Source organism: Ambystoma mexicanum, chromosome 9 (assembly GCF_040938575.1).
Source record: "Ambystoma mexicanum isolate Mex_15411 chromosome 9, UKY_AmexF1_1, whole genome shotgun sequence".
In the NCBI taxonomy this organism is placed as follows: Eukaryota; Metazoa; Chordata; class Amphibia; order Caudata; family Ambystomatidae; genus Ambystoma; species Ambystoma mexicanum.
Genome location: NC_090931.1, coordinates 1,507,050,315 through 1,507,056,314, shown reverse-complemented (window position 1 = coordinate 1,507,056,314; position 6,000 = coordinate 1,507,050,315).

Sequence of the window (6,000 nt, the reverse complement as noted above, 5' to 3'; positions counted from 1 at the left end):
GTGATGATGTGCATGCTCCTCCCGGGAAGCATGCACCTCATCACGAATGCCAGCCGTGCGCAACGCGACACCAATCAGGACCCTCTCCACACGGCCAGGGGTCCCCACGTCCGCAGGTAGAGGAGTGTCAGATGACATGGACAACTCCCCTACCTGCGGACGGGCCTGGGATGGGGCATCCCTGCTGGTGCATGGTGGTGCAGTCACAGTGTCAGGGACAGTGACATGCACAGGCCCCTCCACGGCGACCTGTGCTGCCTCCTGCCCCTGGCCCTGGACTGCACCACTTGCACCAGCGGGGATGCCCCCACCAGGCCCCATGTGTGGCTCAGTAGCGGCCTCCTCCCCCTCTGTGGAAACCACCAACCTGGATGTCTCCACGCCGTCTTCCGCCGTTGCAAGCCCCTGTGGGGGCTCACCCACCCCTTCCGCTGCAGCCATGGCAGCATCCCCGCCGCTCTGCTCCACAGCGCCTTCTCCGCCCTCTTCTTCACTTGCCACTGTGTAGAGGGAGACATAGAACACAAGCATTAGGGTACTGTACAATGGTCCCCTAGACAGGAAGCAATAGCAGATGAGTGGCACTGTCATGCATCACTTCCATCATGTCCCTCCACAACACATGGGTCAGTGCAGGCAAAACACATGCAGTAACAGGCATGGCGCATGCCATGGACATTGGCATACATGACCAAGGGACTCATGATTCATACAATGTTGGTTTTGAACTCACATGCATCATGGGCCTTGCCATCACATGCACACACCTCACCGTAGTTCCATCCATCCGGCCTCGCACACCACAGATGCAGTGGATACAAGGATGACTAGGCTGCATCAGTGAATCTGAACATTGTCACAGACATGTGTCATGCATCCATGGCATTTACAAGTCACAGACACGCAGGTCAGACACACACACATGGACACCATACGTGTACATGGGACCAGCACCCATCCCTCACCCCCACCCATGTCCAGGAACAGAGACTGCCATGCTTCCATGTGTCCATTCCGCGCAGAGCCCCCCATGTTGCAATTGTACATATGCACCAACCATGTGGTTCACACATCACTGTACTCACATGCCTGACCATGATGTCCCTGCACACGCACATACGTACATGGCCTATGTCACACATACAGGCATGTATCAGACAACCAGCACACTGCAACATGCCCTGTCTCACACAGCAATGCCTGGCCACTTACCGGCCAACTCCAGACGGGTCTGCCTCTGAAGGATCTGGGCGTGGAGCGCTGGGTCTACGCGTTCCAGGACCCTCATCTGGATGTCAGTCAGGCGTGCCCGGCCCCCCTCCGCGAGGCGCCGGGCCTTATTGAGGGTCCTGGACCTGAAGTCCTCCCAGCGCTTCTTGATGTGCTTGATGTCGCGGGTTGCCACCCCCTCCGCGTTGATGGCAACCACTACATCGTCCCAGATCCTCTCCCGTCCTTCCTTGTCGGCGCGTGGTCTTCCGAAGAGGGCATCATAATGCCCCAGGACATGCTCCACCAGGACACCAACTTCCTCCTCACTGAAGCTGGTGGCCCTCTGCCTCTGTGGCTGGGGGTCGCCACTGGTCTCAGGTGGTGCTTGCCCCGACATGGCGACCCCCGAGGCAGGCGTGGGTGGGCTACTGGGTCCTGGGGCTGGGCTGTGGAGCGATGGTATCCCAGTCGGGAGTCTACTGTTCCAGCAGGGGTGGACACAGCAACTGGACCCCTGCAGATGGCTGATGTGCAGGCACCAAATGGCAGGGCAATGTGGCAGCAGGCAGGCAGGCAGGCAGCAGCAGCAGATGGCTCGTGGGAGGCTGCTCGGGGCTATGGGGGGCAGTAATTCGGCCTTCTGGGCAGGAGCGTGGTCTTCCGTGTGCTTACGCGTGGCCAGCTTGATACGGAGTGAATTTGCATGTGAAAAATCTGCACGTCAGCGTGTAATTCGAGGAAAGGGCCTTAGCGCGTAGGCACGTCAGCACGCGGACGCGATTTCATTGGACCAAAGGCCCTTAGCGCGTAAGCGCGTGTGATGTTTCGCGCACGGGCGTTGCCCTGGCAGGGCTTGGAGATCCCGCGTGCTTTTCGTGCGGTGCGTGTGTTTTCCATCCGTTGGGGTTCACACGCTGTTACTTCACAGCGGGTGTTGGCTACGCGTTCTTCTACACGCAAGGCAGACGGTGGTTGGTACCCCGAACTTCACGCGAGCCCCTGAAATCCACGCAGCCCGCTCCCCCAGGCCCGATCGCGTGTGAGACTTCACGCGAGCCCCTGAAATCCACGCAGCCCGCTCCCCCAGGCCCGATCGCGTGTGAAACTTCACGCGAGCCCCTGAAATCCACGTACCCAGCCCGATCGCGTGTAGAATTTCTCGCGCACCCCTGAAATCCACGTACCCAGCCTGATCGCGTGTAGAATTTCTCGCGCACCCCTGAAATCCACGCAGCACGCTCCCCCAGGCCCGATCGCGTGTGAAACTTCACGCGAGCCCCTGAAATCCACGCAGCCCGCTCCCCCAGGCCCGATCGCGTGTGAAACTTCACGCGAGCCCCTGAAATCCACGCAGCCCGCTCCCCCAGGCCCGATCGCGTGTGAAACTTCACGCGAGCCCCTGAAATCCACGCAGCCCGCTCCCCCAGGCCCGATCGCGTGTGAAACTTCACGCGAGCCCCTGAAATCCAAGCAGCCCGCTCCCCCAGGCCCGATCGCGTGTGAAACTTCACGCGAGCCCCTGAAATCCACGCAGCCCGCTCCCCCAGGCCCGATCGCGTGTGAAACTTCACGCGAGCCCCTGAAATCCACGCAGCCCGCTCCCCCAGGCCCGATCGCGAGTAAAACTTCACGCGAGCCCCTGAAATCCACGCAGCCCGCTCCCCCAGGCCCGATCGCGTGTGAAACTTCACGCGAGCCCCTGAAATATACGCAGCCCGCTCCCCCAGGCCCGATCGCGTGTGAAACTTCACGCGAGCCCCTGAAATCCACGCAGCCCGCTCCCCCAGGCCCGATCGCGTGTGAAACTTCACGCGAGCCCCTGAAATCCACGCAGCCCGCTCCCCCAGGCCCGATCGCGTGTGGAACTTCCCGCGCACCCCCGAAATACACGTACCCCGCTCATTCGCGTGTGTAACTTCCCGCGCACCCCTGAAATCCACGTACCCGGCCTAATAGCGTGTGGAACTTCCCGCGCACCCCTGAAATCCACGTACCCGGCCAAATCGCGTGTGGTACTTCCCACGCACCCCCGAAATACACGTACCCCGCTCATTCGCGTGTGTAACTTCCCGCGCACCCCCGGAATACACGTACCCCGCTCTATCGCCTATTTTACTTCCAGCGGCGCCACTTTTTTGATGCGCTGGGACTCTACCGCCTGCCTTCGTGTGGTGGCCGTGTTTCAGCTTGTGCGTGGCTTTGGCTGTGCGTGGGTTTGCCCTATTCCATTCCATGAATACGTGTGGTTCGAGTGCGTGTGGGCGTTCCCTCCGCTTCCGTGCAGTACATCCCCAGTTACGCCCTTATTTTCGCGTGTTGTTCCCCATTCCGCGTGTTACGCCCCATGTCCCGCCCACTTTCTGCTGTGTGCGCTGAGGTTGTGCGCTTTCACTGTGCGCGTCGCGCACCGTCGCGCATGCCTTTCGCGATGTTGCAGTGACTTGTGCGCCATGCACGGGTTTGGCGCACATCCCGCGGTGAACACGCGCAGGGACTTCCATGAATCGCACGCGTGCGTGTGCGCCTGTTTTTTTCCGCTTGCGCATGCTTGCGCATGCTTGCGCATGCTTGCGCCTAGATTTTCGGCGCACGTTGGTTCCATGAATCGGCCCCTGAATCTTTCCTATAAACCAATTTTTTGAATGGCAAAGGATTTAATTTGTGATCTGCTGGAACCAAATCCAAGTCGGCAAGCAACTTATCGCAATAATCCTGCCAATTCACACATTCAAGCTTCCTTTTTGTCAGTCAACACCTTATTTCATTCCGTATATATAGAGCGAGTACAGGCGGACACAGAGACTTATAATAAAGAGATAGGAACTTCCATTGAGCACAACCTTTATGTGAAATTAGCCCAAGTTCATAAGGAATGGCTGAGAGGGGTGTTCCTCGAGGGACCTGGAGTGTCCACCTCCACAGCCGTACCTCTATATCTGAGAGGAAATCTAAGGCCAAAGGTGGGAATATCTCAAAGCCGTAGAATAACTTAGGAATCATTTTCCCTACATAAAATTTCAGGGAGGGAACAATAGAAAACTTCCCATACTTGATGTCAACTCATACCAGTTGGTTTCCAAGTGCCACTCCTAGAGAAAACAAACAATCCTTGACAAATGTTGTATTCTGTTTGTTTGAAATAGGGAATCCCAAGTATACAAAACCTTTCACTTTTGTTGGTGTGCAATTACCAGAACATTGCATTATTTTGGTTTTATTTGGGTTAATCCTCAATTTGTGGACTTCTGCAAATTTAGAAAAAGCCAATAAAAGATGCTGCAATCCGATGGGGTCAAATAAACGCCTAGCGGTAAAGACAAATTCCTGGGAGGACAGAGAAAAGGGAATCTTTGCATCTAAGACTTACAAAACCTGGATCCTGAGACACAGACGAGTAATGTATTAAAACAACTCTGAAAACATGCTCCAAGTGATCTGTGGTAGAAAAGTGCAAGACTTTCAATCATTGATCAAGTCCACAAGGGCTAACACTATCGACCTGCAGCAGAAATAATGTGAAGGAACAAGACTGGGTGGATGATTTCACAGACGTTTTTTATGGAGACGAGGACCACCCTCATAAGGTACCAGTGAAGCTGGCCGAACCATGGGACATCCCCCATGATGTAGAACTTATATTTGTGAAAATACATAAACTGAATGCTTCAAGGGCACCGGGACCCGACGCTCTGACCAATGCCATCCTGAAAGAGCATCCAGAGTCTTGGCCAGTCTTCATCTACAAACTTATCAAACAAATTATACAAACCCACTCGATTCCTAAATCATGAAGGAAGTCCCCAGTGGTTCCCATTTTCAAGAAAGGCCAAAAAGAAAATCCAAGGAACTACTGCCCCATTAGATTTTTAGATGTGATTGGGAAGGTTTTTGGCTCATTACCAGGGGATGTTTTCTGTATCCCTACAGCCCCCTGCCAGCACTTGACACCTGATGTCTGCACTTACCTTTGCACTTGCCTCCAGCTGGCTGCAATTTTTATTTATTGTTTTGTTTATCATTTCTGTTTTTCCTATGTATTGCACTGCCCCCTCCCCTTTCCCCCTGCACTTTTACCCTCCCCTGCACTTGCACGATCTCAATGTCACCTGGCCTAGTAAGATCGTTGTCTCCGTCTTCCCTCTGTTACCCCTCCTTTGCCTCGTCGCACCTTGAAACACTTGTGTATAGGCGCATTAGAAATGCCATATCATATCATTAGTTCTACAACACCTACAAGATTGGACTAAGACAGCTGGTTGCAATGATCCATTTCAAACCAGCTTCATAAAGGACATCGGTACAGCAGCAAACCTTCTTCTGCTAAGTACATTGAAGGCTATGGTGAGGGAGGAAAAACCAAGGATCTTGAAGCCTTCGTGGATTTGGTCCAGGCTTTTGACCAGGTCATTCATCATAAACTGTGGGGAAAATTGGCTGCTTGAAGTTGCCAGATGACAATTTCAAAACCCTTCATCTCTACACTCAAATACTACCATGAGAGTGTGTCTCAACTGAGATGGAACTCTATCAAGGAAAATTGCTACAGCCAGAGGCATCAAACAGGGCTGCCCCCTTACATTGTTTAACTTTTTCTTGGCCGATCGCCAACATGTTGAGCTTACGATCAGATCATCTCCTCAAACTATGGGGGCATCCGTCTTACTCGCCTCCTATATACTGATGATCTGCTGATAATAGATCAAACTGCAGTGGGTCTCCAAAGACAGTAGGAAAGTCTCCAGAACTACATCAACGAGAACAACCTGGAGATTGATAAAGAGAAAACCA